Source organism: Panthera onca, chromosome B1 (genome assembly GCF_046562875.1).
Source record: "Panthera onca isolate mPanOnc1 chromosome B1, mPanOnc1 haplotype 2, whole genome shotgun sequence".
NCBI classification, from domain to species: Eukaryota; Metazoa; Chordata; class Mammalia; order Carnivora; family Felidae; genus Panthera; species Panthera onca.
Window position 1 is genome coordinate 172622880 of NC_138342.1, and position 16847 is coordinate 172639726.

The 16847-nt window shown below is 43.2% G+C and overlaps 1 pseudogene; it reads right to left on the reverse strand.

Annotated features, from left to right (window-relative positions):
• Positions 1 to 561: 561 nt before the first annotated feature.
• Positions 562 to 1536, reverse strand: LOC132692920 (COP9 signalosome complex subunit 6 pseudogene; annotated as a pseudogene).
• Positions 1537 to 16847: the final 15311 nt, after the last annotated feature.

A 16847-nucleotide genomic window follows, 5' to 3' on the forward strand; every position in this document is an offset into this window, starting at 1 on the left:
GTTATTTTGTCTTTCATTCTGTTAATTTGGTTGGTATATTGCATTGATTGATTTTCATTTGTTGAACCATCCTTGCATTCCAGGATAAAAAGCTCCCTAGGTCATCACTATGATCCTTTTAATGTGCTGTTGAATTCTTTTTTCTAGGATTTTGTTTAGGATTTATGTGTCACTATTCATCAGGGCTATTGGTCTATAATTTTATTGTAGTGCCTAGCTTCAGTATCAGAGTAATGCCAGCCTCATGAAATGAATTTGGATGTTGTTACTTCCTCTTCAACCTTTTTGATGAATTTAAAGATGATTACTTTAGTTCTTCTTTTAATGCTTAGTAGAATTCACTAATGAAGCCACCTGGTCCTGGGATAGCAGTTTTTTGATTAGCAAGTTTTTTGATTACTGATTCAATTTTCTTACTCATTATTGGTCTGTTTAGATTGGGGGGAGTGCTGAGGGGCTGCTCCCCTTTTATTATTGACAGAGGTTTCTCTAAAGGGAGTGTAACACCCCTCCCCTGTGGGACCACTATCCAACCTGTGCATCCTCCCTTCAAGTACCCTCTCAGAAGAAGAGCCCCTGCATCCGCCTGCCAATGCCTTGTCGATCATAGAGGACATTGAACTTGTTCACAAACTGGGTCATGGTGTTGCACGTTTTGCTGATGGTGCCAGGGTAGGCACGAGCCCCACGTCATTACATTGATCATAAAAGTCTGTCTTGAACTTGTCTGTGCTAAACACTGGGAGGCAGTGACACAGAGCATAGGCCTCCCGCAGGATTTCTTGATTAAAGGGGACCTCCCCTGCTTCAGAGGCCTTGACGTATTCCCAGATGAGTTTGACCCGGCTGTGCAGCATCTTAATAGCACTGTGTTGCTCTATCAGGTGTTCAGCCACAGTGGAGTTCTCCCCATAGCCTGTGGCTGTCATTCAGGCTACGTGGTTTACACCGATGCGTTCAGCTTCCTCTGTGGCCAGAGTGTAGGTCAGCTCAGCAAACAACATTGTGGCCTCTCCATTGATTATATCGATGACAGACTCAAAAACACTGATGGGAAGATCTGTGTGCCTGGTCATAGGGTTCAACTTAAGAAAGAGAGGGCTCTCGATTATCTCGCACGCCTGCTTCTGGACGTGGATGTCAGAGGGGTCAGGCGGCCCCCCGGGGGTATACCAACCCAGAAACTCCAGCTCCTTGAACACCTGTTTGAACTGCTCCTCCTTGGTGTAGTAACACTCCTTATCAATGATAATCTTCTCTTCCACGGCGTGGGACAGCAGCTCAAAGGAGTTCATCACCTCGATATTTCGTCCCTCCTGTTTCCCGATCAGAGCCCCAATCACCTGCATAGGCCGCCCCTCCCGGGAGCGCATACGAATCCAATGGTCTGAAATGTTGAGAATGACAAGGGGATGAAGAGGACTGAGACGCTCCCTGTCACGCCGGAGGCCATCACGCTGGGGACTACTGCTGCATCCACCTCCATCCCGCTGTTCCCTCCGGTCCCGTTTGCCGCCGCCGCCATTTTCCCCGCGCCCGCCAGCCTCGGCCCCGGTCTGCTTAGATTTTCTAATTCTTCGTGATTCAATCTAGATAGGTTGTGTGTTTCTAGGAACTTGCCCATTTCATCAAGGTGATCCCATTTATTGTCATACAACTGTTTTATGGTAGTCTCATAACCCCTTTTATTTCTGTAAAACTGGCTGTAATGTCCATTAGTCATCATATTTTTATATTTACCCTATCCAATGCTTGCCCAAGTTGGGATACTTGGTAGCCATTTAAAAAGAGACTGTAAAAGAGAAAATCACCGGACCCTTCGAACCATGTGGACAACCTATCATGGGTAACTTCGCTGAGAAGGGATAGACTTGGAGAAGGAGGCCACCACCAGGAGGTCTTCAGGTCAGAACTTGGGCTACCAGGAAAGGGCTCCCAGGGCTGGCCCTGAGTGCGGGGTGATGACTCTCTGTGAGATGTCGCAGAGTCTTCAGGCAGGGTGTGGATCAGGGAGACATAGTGGTCTGGCCCATCATGGAGCCCAGAACCTGCAGAGTGAACTTGACTTGACCATGAGTGCCAGTGGATCTAGCATGCTTCCTGAGCCCAACTTGGGCAGTTCTTTTCACACTGCTACAGAGATGACTAAAGGTATTGTGTAGTAATCCACATGGGAGGTTGTCTGGCAGGGGCAAAATCTGTCTATCACTGTGTTCTTGGAGAAGTAGAGTCCAGGCGAGGAATCTCTTAGTGATCTTTCTTGGGACAGGGTGGGGCACTCTGACTTCTTGCCCTTTCATAGTTGTGACCAGGAAGAGCTATAGAAAACCACACACAGTACATAAATGTTGAGAAGGCATGGCCAGCTTTGGTCTCACAGTTGGTCTTCCTCCAGCAGCTTTGAGCCTCCTCTCACAAAAGCAATTCCGTAATCTGAGGGAGCATGCCTTATTCCCTGCTATGGACAGCCAGAGTAGGCAGGCTGTTGTTTTTATGTCAAGAGCTATTCTACTTGCCCAGCATGATTTGAGACACTCATTTGCAGTTCTTCCCTTCCCATCAACCCCGACCCCACCAAGAATCTCTCCTTACCACCTACCTTAGCTCACTTTTGCACATTCCCCACATCTAGCGCAGTGCTTGGTGCTTAGCAGGTGTTTGACAGATAGGTGCTGGATTCCTTCTATTACTGTAGTCTTTCCACAGTGCCCTACTTGAGGGAAGATGGAGAAGGGGCACATTCTCTGCTGCGATCATAGAGACCGAAGGGAAATGTGTGTGTCAATGAGTCTTTCTTCTATTTCCTTCTTCTCATTTTTATTCAACTACCCAGAGACCAGCATTCTCATTTGAGGTGTTTTGAGAAGCAAGCAAACACAGCAGATGACAGGCAATGCTAGCTAACAAATTTTTTCCCCGTCGAAGCAGGTTAGTAGGTTCAAATAAAATACACTGAAGAGGCATTACATGAAAACAAAATGGAAACTGTGAAGTGCAAGCTGATATTTTTAGAAGTTTGTATAATGACAGGTCAGATTCCTGAGGATTAGCCAAAGTGGCAAATCTAACACCACTTATTCAAAAAGGGGTAAAAGATATAGCAGGCAATTATACTTTAGCAGCAGTTGCGGGGGGAAATCAACTCTTCTTGAACTTACTGAGGGGACAGCTTGAAAAGTGTAATTTGAATATAGATAGCCAACTAGAAGGTTTCTATGAGGAGGGGGTTGGGAAGCTGGAGGAAAGGGAAGAGGAAAGGAAGGGGGTTGCCAGGAGTTCATTATTTTCATATTTTAAAGCCCTGCACAGTTTGAAAGGATGATTGCCAGAGGGGACCAGGAAAATTAGTGGTTGTTTGATTCAGGATCAATTTTCAAATCTGCCCAGTTTATAATTGTGCACCTCTCCCTGTCATCACTCATGTGATTCAGGCTCCAGATGTTCAGGGTTGAAATGTCCCCAGGGCTCACCACCTCCTTGGTATGCCTCCGGGCCTCTCTGTCTTCCCCCACCAAACAGTTTTCCCCTGGACTTATTTATTGATATCTGGAATGCCTGCATAGGGACTTAGAAATAAGAAGTGAAAAAGAAACACTTAAAACACGGGGCTCAGGCTTAATGTGTATCACCTTTGCAAGAAGTGACATAGATTAAATCCACACTCAGACGTGAAGGGCCAGGATCCTGCTCTTTTCCAAGAGCAGATCTTTGTGAGGACAGAGTTCTGAGATTCCCAGGAATGAGAAAGATGAAGGAGGGGCTGGATCACAGAAGACAAATTTGGATAACGTGACAGTTTTAATTAGAACTCACCTGCGTTTGCTGTTTATCATTCCTGACTTTAAAGATAATGGGAGAACTTCAGAACTGGAAAGAATCTTTAAGATCATCTGGCACAGCCTTACTCAAACTGGGTTCAGCAGACTCTTGGGATCCACAAACATATTCTTAGTCTACAAGTTTTTTTATGAGATTTAAAATTTGTCTTCTCACTCTGATGGTGATATAAATGTATTATCAGAGTATCAAAGGCATCTGAATGCAGATCCAGAGTTCTGTGATCCTAGGACAGTGTTTATGGTTTTTTTGGAGGGGAGGGCACCACCCAAAGGGAACTTGTACTTGGGCTTGTCCAGCTGGAAGCGAGTTGGTAGGTCCTAATATCACAACGACAGCTACCAGCCTCTGTTCTCTGTATACTCACACTGAATTCTTTACCAGCAATAAACACAAGCCTTATTTGCCAAAGATAATTTACAATTAAGAGACATTTTCATAGACTATGATTTTTGTCCCTAAAGTTTTTTTTTTAATAAATTAAGACTTTGATTTGACATCATGGAAATGACATACTATAACAGATGGCTAATGAAAAAGAACAGAGTCAGGTTTAATAGATGAATTATGCATTTCATAAAGTTAAGATGAAATACTATCATGGCACACTGTCTGAATGAAAGTTTCCAGTAATTTTAAGAGAAGAAAGTGATATGAGAAGTTTGTCATCACATAACACACAGAAATATAAACATATCAATCAATCCCCAAAGTAACTGAGTTGTAGCCTTCATCACCCTGTTCATGTTGGGGATAACAATTTAGTTTCTGCCAAACAGCATTACTTATTATCTTAAATTAATGACTTTTATTGTCTTTTGGGTTTTGTTTCTATTCACTTTGCGAATATGCCTTTGTAGTTATTTAATACTTATAAAAAGTGATACTGAATTTCATATTTGTACAAAACATATAAAAATATATTAACATTGGGTGTTTACAAATTTTTTCTCCCCCACCACAAGGAGTCTGAATATAACTTATCCTTGAGTAACGCAAATCTGGTTCTTTGTTCTTATTTTAAAAAGTGACCTTTCAGCATTATGGGTATGTCTCAGTGTTGGAACCTCCACAGTCTTTCCAAAGAAAACTCACCCATCCTCTCCACCTATATATAGGTTATTCTATATTCCGCCCAGTGTTGATTGCTTTTTCCCTATTCCTACGTTTGCTTCTTTCACTCCCCCAGATTCCCTCAGTGTTCCTACCTCAACCATAGCAAACTTCTGCTCATGTGTCAAGACCAGCTTCTTGAAGGCTGCTCTTCTGGAAAGCTGTTTTTTCCAACACCATCAAGCAATTTTCCAAATCTCAGTGGATACTGACTGGGTGTCCCACAAACTTCACCCAATTCTCCCACTACCTACCTGGAGATAGCATCAGATCCCACAGGTTAAGGGCTCAGCCCTAAAAGGCTGCCTCCGCTTCAGACACCATCACAAATCCAGGTTGTCACCTGACTGACTGGCTATAAATCACAGGTTTCCATGACCCTCTTTTCAGGCTGGATTAATTTGCTACCATGGCTCAGAGAACTCAGGAAATCAGTTTATTTACTAGATTATTGATTTATTATAAAAGATATTAAAGTATCCGAATCAATTGTCAGATGAACAGATATGTAGGGTGAGGTTTAAAAGAGCCCCCAACACAGGGGTTTCTGTCCGCCCCCCCCCCCCCATGGAGTTTAAAGTGTGCCACCCTCCCAGCACATGGACATGCTCTGATTCACCAACCTGGAAGTTCTTTAAACCTGTCTTTTTTTTTTTTTTTTTTTTTTTTATGCCCATTTCATTACATAGGCATGATTGATTAAACGTTTGGCCATTGGTGATTGAACTCAAACTCCAGCCCCTTTCCTCTGTTTGGAGGTTAGGGATGGGGCTGAAAGGTCCAGCTCTTTAATCATAGTTCCACTGGGAACCAACCCCATCCTTAGTGCCTTTCCAAAAGTCACCTCATTAACATAAACTCAAGTATGGTTCAAAGAAGTTTGTTATAAATAACAGGACACTCCTTTCACCTTTATGGCTCTGGAGCTATTTTAAGAATCAAGGACAAAAGACCAAGTACTACAACAAAAGATGCTCACATTTCTCTTATCACTTAGGAAATTCCAAGGGTTTTAGGAGCTCTGACTCAGAAACTGGATGAAGACCAAATATATATTTCTTACTATAAATCACAATATCACAGAAGCCTTCCTTCTTTTCCCGGTGTGGTGAGTGGCTCTCTCTGTGTTTGCCACAGCTTTCAGTTTCTATGTCTCATGCCACACCCTTCATGAGACATTGAACATATCTACTTACTCTCTAAACTTCTGACTTGCGCTCACCTTGAGGAGCCTAGCCTTACTCATCCACGATTCTAGTCTGTGGCTCATTGTCAATTTTTAATAAAAGTCTATTAAGTAAGTTAGACCTCTCTATATTAAAACAATATACATCCTAATGAAACTGATCATCACCCCATGAGGCACAACCTCTAATGTCACCCTTGCAAGATTTTTAGGAGACGTTACCTGCTAGATTTATTTTTACCAAATTAGAACATGAGAAGAATAAGACAGAAACAGAGGAAAATTTTGCCAGCAAGACATTAGAATCCCTGGAATTTATATGCAGAGGTGGGCAGGAGGCTATCTCCAGGGTCAGCTTTTGACCTTCCCATTTATGTTTGAGGAAGAAGGGTTGGAAGTTAAGTCTTGCTTGAATCTGGCCTTGTGATTGGTTGCAAATGGAAAGACTTCTCGTCTCTGCAGGAAATGATGCCATCACATTGAGAAGCTGTTTTTTGGACTGGCAAATGGAAAATGTTCTTAATGAAAACACAGAATAATCACTCTGAGTGTGGGGAAGAAGCACTGGGAGGAAAAAGGAGAAAGAATACATATTAAATAGTTGTACCTACCAGCATACTGATGAGGAAAGGGATTTAGAGGTTATTGTAGGGAAAAAAAACCTCTTCATGTTATTATCCTAATGCCTTTCTGTAGCTTAAAAAGTGAATATACAGAATGTGTCACAGTGGAAGGAAAATGCCAATCAGTGGTCTCTAAAATAGAGATATGGTGGTCACTTTCTAGAGCTATTACAGAAACTGTCACCCAGTCCAACCCCCAAATTCACGTTCACTTGTCAGACTATTTGTCCAAAGCTTTGTTTGGAAAATATGGTCACCAAGTTATCAGACATATATTGTAATAATCATAGTGGCTCATGTGTACTAAGTCCTGACATATGTTCTAAGCGCTTTATAAGTATTAATTCCTTTTTCCCATTTTACTCAGGAAATGGAGTCACCAAGCAGGTAAGAAATTTGGCCAAGGTCACATAACTAGTGCGCTGCTCAGCCTAACTTCAGAGCTCCAGCTGCCTAGCATTATGACAGTCTGCCTTCATAGCAGAAAAACATGGGCTTTCGAGTCATGCCAGTCTCCCCACAAATCCTGAGCATTGGGCCTTGGCACAGGACAAGTTATTTAATGTTTATCAGCCTCCATTTTATCCTATGCAAAATGGGAATGATGATATTTAACTCATAGGGTTTTGTGTGGATTAAATAAGCTGATATACATAGAGTTCTTGGTACAGTACAGAGTAGATAATTTCCCTGCACCTACATTCTCCTTGCCTTAGGAATCTTTATAAGACAGAGCTTTAAGGTTTTTGGAGTGAGACATGATGTGTTGAGGCTGGCTTTATGGGATGGTGTCACCAAGAAGGTATACCCCATCGGGTTGAGGTGCCAGTGAGGTCATGGACAGGTGCACGAGGATGCTCAGAATCAGAGACTGACAGAATTGTTCCTCTGTCCTTGTATGTTCTCTTCAAGGGGGATATGGCTTAGGAGAATCAGCAAGATGAAATTTAAAATTAAATTGCTTCCGCTAATCCTGTGTGCTTTCTGCAAACCGAGTAAAATACCCCCAGACGTGCACAAATGTGACTACCATGGTATTGGTGATTAGCTCATGTCATTTGCTCAAATGGAGCTGAAGTCCTGATATTCTTGGGGGAGGGTAGAGATGTATGATACAGAGGCAGGGGATGAAGCAGCACTAGAAATAATAAAAAAAAACTTCATGTTGGGGTGGGGGGGCTCACATCCTCAGTCCAAACCACTCACATTGGACAATGAAGCAGATTCTAACCAACAGGGAAATTCTTGAAATCCTTTCTACTGCCCTAAAAATGCCCGTCTACAGACCCGGAGTCTTCTCCATCAATATTTAAGCCAGAGTGAAGAACTACCATCAGGTGGCACCAAACCACAGTCCGCACAGGAAGGATTTGGATTGCATAGCCAGACCACTGGAATGCTTCCAGAATTTCAAGCTGGTCACATGTGCAAAGTCCACCTGGTCATTTCATTAACCTTGGACAAATGAGAGATGACACTTTGCACAACCGAAGTTCGGGGACATCACACACCATGTTATTGTGGGTTTTCTCATGTACGCTGACCACCTACTATTTGGGGACATATGTTAAGTGCTTGGGATTCAGAAGCAAAAAAAATCTAGCCCCACCTTCTGGGAGCTGATGGTTCAGTGTGGAGATGGTCAAACAGACAAGCAATCACACCATGATGTGACAAGCGCTACCACAGTGGAAAGCAAGGAATGCTTTGGGACTGCAGAGGAGACACAGGAAGGACATCTGAACCATTTTCCTGAGGCAGAACCAGAGGATGAGAAGGGAATTCCAGGCAGAGAGAGCAGCTTGTACATCGACCTAAAGGAGTCATGGTTTGTTCCCAAAAGTCAAGAAGAAGAACATGAGAATGAGGTATGAGGCATGAAGGACCCCAGCTGCCATGATAAGGAGCTTGAGCTTTTTGCTGTGTATTAATAATCCCTAGCCTTTTCTGGGATGCAGACTATAGTGGGCTTTATGGTCCCTTTTCTCTGGAAAGAAAAGGTATAGCGACACACACATACACATGACTCTTATATTTGACATTCAACTTCAGGGACAGTTTGGGGCCCTCTGTCACACACTTATTTATGGACTCCTACTTAAGACATCCCACCTAGAAGTAGTAGAGATGAGTAGAAATCAGATTTTGGGTTGAGCAGGAATGTGTCCATCAAATAACTGGAAACAGAAGACGCATTGGAAGATGTACAGCCTGAAGACGAGGAAGATGGGACCACAGTTGGGAGCCTGTAGTCACGGATTAGACAAAACAATGGTTTTGTGCAATCTCCTCCATCTCCAAAACTTTTGTTGGGTGGTGGATAAGGCACAGAACCCAATCACTGGACTCAGAGCATTTTCTGCTCCGCCCCATTCTTTCTCAGGAAGGTGCCAATGATCTTGAACTCAGCTGTGAGGGAAGGCAAGGGGAGGATAATAAAAGAAGCTGTAATCTACAGGTGATATCGCCAGCCCCTAGGGTACAGATTGCCTAGGCTAGTACCCCAGAAGTTCATCTCTGAGAACATGCCCCTGGAGTGTGTCATCTGCTTCTAACAACCACAGTGGTATCTCACTAGGAGACCAGGAAGCCTCTGGGTAGCAAGACATCATTGCTTCTTCTGTGTACTGGGGAGATGGGCAGGCATGCAGAGAGGGAAAAGTGCTTTCCTTTAGCAGTGAGATAAGGATGTGGAGATGTGAACTTAATCCCGACTCTTCCTGGGAGAACCTGGCAAGTGTCTCTGCACTCCTATTTCTACATCTAAGGGAGTAACAATAAAAGTGCTAACATGCTCTGGGAGGAGTAACAAGGAGAAGCATTTTGTAAACTCTGCAGGAAGGTGATGCAACAGTGGCGGATGGCAGGTTCACTGGAGGAAACAGCAGAATTATAGCCACCCTTGCTTTCTGGCAGACTTTTGATTTCTCCCATCACTAAAGGCCCTCCCAGAAGTAAGGGAGCCCTGCCTCCCTTTCTTGTTGCCTTCCGCAACTGTCTTGCCATGTGATAGCAATATGGTGGAAACCGGAGAAAAGAAAGTGTCCTGAAGCAGTGGGAAGCTTGGAGTGTTGAGCGAGCCTCACTATCTCTCTAAAATAGCTGCTTAGGGAAGCCAGGGCTGGCTCCACCGTACATGGTGTGTGTGTGTGTGTGTGTGTGTGTGTGTGTGTGTGTGTGTGTGTGTGTGTTTTGTTTTAAGTTTGGGTTTAATTGAATTTTCATTGATGCCAAGAGTGCCTATAGCACTTGCTGTCCCCCATAAAGTGGGCAGTAGCTGCTCGGAATGGCTTGGTTTCCTTGAAGTCACGTTGTGGCAGACTGAGACACCCATCCATCCAGTTCCATGCCTGCTGCTTTTTCCTTAGGACCATCCTCGCACCTGAAGAAGGTGGGAATGATGAGCCCTGCTGGAATCTAAACCAATCTGCTGCTCCCTTCAGACTTCCAAATGCTTTCTCCACAGCGTGATGCCTTGTTGGGCTTGAGGTATTTTGTTTTTTGTTTTTTTCACGAGTCGAGTTTTGGCACCATTTCTATCAGTTGCAATGGAACAGAAGAGGAGGGTGGCTACAGGTAACAGATTATTTTTAATTCTGCCTTGTTATTTGGAACTGCTTTCCCATATGTTGTTGTTGTTCAACTCCTTGCATGAATTTTCTCAAATATTTGTAACATATGTCATATCTATATGCAGATTTTAAATTATGGATGCCTTCATCCAATCATTTTCGAAGGAGGAAAAATCCAAGTCTAATACTCTCAGGCAGGACCACAGTCTCCTGGGCATCAGTTATCGTTCAGGTAGACACATCTGGTGAAATGCATCACATCAAATTAGTATCAAGGGTATTGAGACTCTGAGACTACAGGCAGACAACCCCCTTCTAATGTACTGCTTTTTAGATTGTTGGGGAAACTTGAATCCCAATTCTCCTGTGAAATGAGTGATACTAACATGCCTGTTCAAATGCTCAAAGTGAAGATCAAAGCAGCAGTGTCCAAATTGCCTTTGCAAACAAAGCAGCCCCTTGCATCCCCCCTGGGGATACCGTGCTAATTTTATCTACTCTCCCTGGCTCTTCTGCTATTAAATAGCAATAAATAAATGTTTTTTTCTGGGTTTGCCAGTGGCTTATTTGTCTGACAAACAAGCTCATTTCCTTTTAAGTGTGAGGTTTTAGTCCAACTAATAGAATTAATCTATTTTTAATGAAAATGCGAATGGCTTTTACTTAGAAATCTACCTACCCATCTCCCTCTTGGCAACAGGCCCCTCCCCCCAGTGCTTTCTCTGAACACATACAACCAGCCATGAATATTTCAATACATCTCAGGCTTCCAGATCAATATAGGCAACTCTCAAGCCCTATTGATTTTCAGAGGTTTGACTCAGAAGGGTGATAAATATTTCTCGACTTATGAAACCTGAGTTAAAGAGGCTTTGCTGGCCCTTCAACTTTTCCAGACATCTTTGTCTCCACTTCTGTCCTCTTCCCATATCCCTTCTGCTCCTTCTCCCTCCCTCCCTTGTCCTGCACCCTGCCTTCAGTGTCACCCTCCCCCGCCCCCAGCCCCCCAACAGCCCTGAGATGGAGTTTATGACTAAGCAATACGTCCTGGAGAAGCAGGCACTATTTCCCCACTGGGTCCACTTCAGTTCAGAGGGAGAAGAGCCACGGGAGGAGAGCAGTCATGGCACGATTCGGCCCCCATCCATCTCGCCTACAGGGACCCTGCCAGCTTTCCTCTTGTCTCTCTGATTCATTTATCAGCACAGCCGACTCCTCCTCCTGCACACCTCTGAAGATGTAATCCCAGAAGGCGACCCTAGCAACATATGAGGAATTCCCCACTGAGGCACAGGAGCTGAGCTGCTCCATATGGGTAGGAAATAAGCTAATTATACAGTCAGCCATGTCCAATGCCAGGATGTATGTTGTTATAAGTTTATCCAGCCTAGTTATGAAGCAGTGAGCCTGAAATTCTCGGAAAATTTTACCGAACCTTTGGCATTTGATCCACCGTGATGTGCATTGGATTAGGAGGAGTTTGGAGACCCGGGTACGGATTTCTCTGGCTCGCCCTGGGAGGTTGGTCAAATCAGATGACTTCCCTTCTTGAGCCTCTATTTCCTCATTAACAAAATAAATTCATTCATTCATTTACTTACCAAATCATTGCGGAGTTCCTCCTACGTGCTAGGGAGAGGCTAGAATGGCAAACAAGAGAGATACGGGTCCCTGCTCTGTTGAAGCCCATCATCCAGCCAGGACTAGTCAAGGCTATACTAATGGGGCTTCCTCCTCTGAACTCCCATATTGCATGCCTCTAGATACTGCAAAGACATTGTATATAAATATGTCATCATCATGTTTCCAACATGATCCCTTGCTTAAACTGTGTGCGGCTTGTTGGTCTGGATTGTGCCTAGATCTTTGGAGATGCTTGTTCGCTGGATAGCAGTTGAATAAATTGGCTCTTTATACTCTGTGTCCTGCTGAACATCAAGTAGAATTGAGGTAGCAATCCCGTGTGTGGAGCCACAGCAGAAACACACTCAGTAGTCATGGATCCTGCTCCAGTGGTTTTTCATTCCAAGTCTTGTGTAAAGAAAAGCATATGAAAGGACTTACAGAAAGCAAGTTATAAACTTGAATAAGTTGAATAAATTGTAGTGAATATAATTAATATATTTGTAGTGAATATGATATATAATATAGGTAAATATAATATAGGTATATAATATAATATAATATAATATAATATAATATAGGTATATAATATAGGTATATATAATTGTAGTGAATATAATACATAAGTGAATAAGTAGCTGTGTTTTCAATGGAAAGTTAGAGATGACCAAAATGACCCTGTGACCAAAACAGACAAACTAACGTCTTTCTCTTGAAGCACAATCACGTTTTGAGTAAAAGTATGGTAGAATATGTAAGTCAGGGGATAAATCATTTATTCTAGTAGCCAGATACATTTTTGCATTTCAACTTTTGAAAAAGTTTTAAATTTATTATTATTTTTTTTAATTTAAAAAAAAATTTTTTTTTTAACATTTATTTTATTTTTGAGACAGAGAGAGACAGAGCATGAATGGGGGAGGGTCAGAGAGAGGGAGACACAGAATCGGAAACAGGCTCCAGGCTCCGAGCTGTCAGCACAGAGCCGGACGCGGGGCTCGAACTCACGGACCGCGAGATCATGACCTGAGCCGAAGTCGGCCGCTTAACCGACCGAACCACCCAGGCGCCCCTAAATTTATTACTTTCAATTTGAAAAGTTTTTCAAGCTTTATTGAGATACAGTTAACATATAACGTTGCGTAAGTTTAAGGTGTACAGTGAGCTGATTTGTTATACATATATGTTGCAGAATGATTCCCACAATAGTATCTGTTGACAGATGAATGGATAAAGGAAATGTGGTATATAGTTACGGTGAAATATTATTCAACCATTATCAAGAAAGAAAGCCTGCCATTTGTGACAATATGGATGAATCTTGAGTGCATTATGATAACTGAAATAAATCAGACAGGGGAAGGCAAATACTTTATGATCTCATTTACATTGGAATCTAAAAATGCAGAATTCGGGTGCCCGGGTGGCTCAGTCAGTTAAGTGTCCTACTCTTGGTTTTGGCTCAGGTCATGATCTTATGGTTCATGAGTTTGAGCCCTGCATCAGGCTCCACACTGACAGCATGGAGCCTGCCTGGAATTCTCTCTCTCCCTCTTTCTCTGCCCTTCCTCTGCTCTCTCCGTATCTCAAAATAAATAAACTTAAAAAAAAAAAAAAGAATGCATAGAAACAATGAGTATATTGGTGGTTTCCAGGGGTGGGGGTTGGGAAAGAGAGGGAGTGAAGAAATGAGTGAAGTTGATCAAAGCGTACAAACTTCTATCTGAAATTTTTAAGTGAAGTCACATTTGCTTCTTTTTTTTTAAATTTTATTATTTATTGAGAGAGAGAGAGAGAGAGAGAGAGAGAGGGAGAGGGAGAGAGAAAGAGATTGCAAGAAGGGAGGGGCAGAGACAGAGGGAGAGAGAAAATCCCAAGCAGGCTTCACACTGTCAGTATGGAGCCAGATGCAGGGGTCAAACTCACCAACCGTGAGATCATGACCTGAGCTGAAAACAAGAATCAGACGCTTAACCTGCTGAGCCACCCAGGCTCCCTAAGTCACATTTGCTTTTAAGTGACCTTGATCAACACTCAAACAGGCCCAGTGACTTGGGTTGGAAAAGATGCACAAGTCTCCTTCCAGCATTGGTATTGCTTGATTCTACATGGCATTGTTTGTAATTTATGTGAGCTCAGAAAGAAGTCCCCTCTTCTATGCTACTCCCTCATAAGTCATGCAGGGTCAGCTCCCCTTTCTCAGGGAAGCCCTCTCTGGGAGCGTCCTTCACCCAAGGTTCAGTGAAGGGCCTCTCCCACACTTACCGCTGTTTCCATGATAAGTTTTCTTGACTGTCTCCACTAAACTTGGAGCCCTCTGAGGACAGAAGTTATGTTTTATTCTGCATGACATTTCTAACATCTTCCTACCACATTGCTGGCACAAAATAAGTACTAATAAATATTTACACTGAGTAAAATTGAGAAGTTCTCTGCTTAACATATTGAATAAATAAATATTAATAGAAGATCTAGAGATCTAGAGTGGGGAGGTGCTGATGCAATTCCTTCTTGCTCTTAAATCCTCCGGAGGCATGTAGGAAAGAAATCAGGAATCATTTGCTTTCTGTTTCCATTTCACTGGAAGAATATAGTGACCATTTTGGTACCATTGAAAGATATTTGGTCTTTGTCCCCAGTTCCTGGCACAAACCTCCTAAAATTTTGGAATTTCCTGGGTGATAATTGTGATAGGAGCCCCTTTTGTTCTAATGAGGCAACTCTAGGCAAGCCCCAGATAGGTCCCGGATGGCAGCTGGTCATTGTTTCAATGAGGGATGGTCACTAGAAAGACCAAGCCTTGATTAGAAGCTTGAAATTTTCAGCACCCCCATCCAACATCTAGGGAGGAGAGAGGGGACTGGAGATTGAGTTAATAACCAATACCCAACAATTTCATCAATCCTGCCCACATAATGAAACCTCGATAAAAACCCCTAAACTACAGGGTTCAGAGAGTTTCTGGGTTAGCAAACACACTGAAGTGCTGAGGGGGTGTTGTGCCCTGCCTATGTGTTTCCCTATGTGTCTCTTCCATTTGGCTGTCCCTCGTTGTATTCTTATAACAAACTGCTAATAGTATGTGAAGTGTCTTCCTGAGTTCTGTGAGTGTTCTAGAAAATTATCAAACCTGAGGAGGGATCGAGGAACTCCAAATTTGTTTCCAAGTCATACAGAAGTGTGAATAATCTGGGTACCCTACTTGAGACTTGTGTCTAAACTGAGGGCAGTCTTATGGCTTAAGCACTTAAGTCTATGGAGTCTGGTGCTAATTCAATGGTAGGTAGTGTGAGAATTGAACTGAATTGTAGGATTCCCAGTTGGTGTCAGAGTTGGTTGATGTCAGGAGAAAAAGCCACACATTTGGTGTCAGAAGTGTGAGCAAAACCAGTTCAACCACGAAGACAGCCTTTGCTGTTTGCTTTGGCGATAAGGGCATCTCCTGCTATGAGAGAAGGCCCAGTCTTCCACCATGAGGACATAAGCTTGTAGCTGGCTAGGTATTTCCTGAGTGGGTTGTGCAGGGAGTCATGTACAGAAGTGATGATATCATCAAGAGTTCTTAGGGGCAGGAGCTGGTTTGGGGAGAAGATGGAACTCTACAGCCTTTCATTTGCTGTGGAAATTCTGAAGGATCTCAAAGACCTCCCTGGGGAACAATCCAGTTACTCTCCACCAGAGACAGAAATGCAAACCACACTGCAGAGCACAAAGTTGCTCTCCAAGTTGACAAACTAACACCTTGATGGTGGCAGAGCTAGCAGTGGAAGTGGCGGTGGGAACATGGCATGATGTGGATGACAGCAGCTTTGCCCTCAGTCTGCCAGATGCTTTGCTGGTTGCTTCCACCAGCTGTCTCATTTTCTACCTCTCAAAATCCTTTTATAGATAAAGTACTATGATCCTTAGTACACAGACCAAAAATTAATTCTGAAGTTCTGGGGAAAGAAAATCTGATTTTCACATCAGAAGTCACAAAGGTTGCAAATGTTCCAAACTGTGTGTGTGGCTAGGAGATACAATAAGCAGAGCACTTACATTGCCTCAGTTTTATTCAAAGTGGTGGGGGTTTTGGTGGTGTTGGGGGGGGCTGGTTGCATTTTATTTATCAAAAATGTGAATGCAAACTTTACTTCAGTATGTAAAGATTAAAAGCACATCTGCAAAAGGGCTGGCTTAGTTGGTGGAGCATGTGACTCTCCATCTCAGGGTCATGAGTTCCAGCCCCATGTTGGGCATGGAACCTACTTAAAACAAACATATCTTGGGGTGCCTGGGTGGCTCAGTCAGTTAAGCATTCAACTCTTGGTTTCAGCTCAGGTCATGATCTCAAGTTTCATGGGTTCAAGCCCCACATGGGGCTCTTTGCTGACAGCGTGGAACCTGCTTGAGATCCTCTGTCTCCCTTGCTCTCTAACCCTCCCCCACTAACACACTCTCTCTCTTTCTCAAAATAGTAATAATAACAATTTTAAAAAGCCATACACATCTGCAAAGAAAGTGTGCATGGTAGCAGGTTTGCACACCGTGCTCCCAGTACTTCCAGTGGCATTGTGGTTATTTGACAGAGAATTTGAAACACAGGGATGCACGAGTCCTGGGGTGTCACAGCTTGCTGTGATGGAGCTAGAGCTAGCTGAAGAAGTTGTGAAGAATGTCAAAGAATTTTTAGGCATTAACTCTGGAGTATAATTTCTTTTTCTGTTTCTGAGAAGGAAAGAGGGGACAGACTGCTTTACTAATTAAACATGCAAGCAACATTTGTTCTCCAGCTAATAGTTTGATGCTCCCCACTCAGTGACATGCCCTCCATTGCCCCCCACTTCCCTCTTGTTCCAAACAAGACACCCTCATAAGTACAGCCAATCTGGAATAAAAAATCAAGTTGCTGTC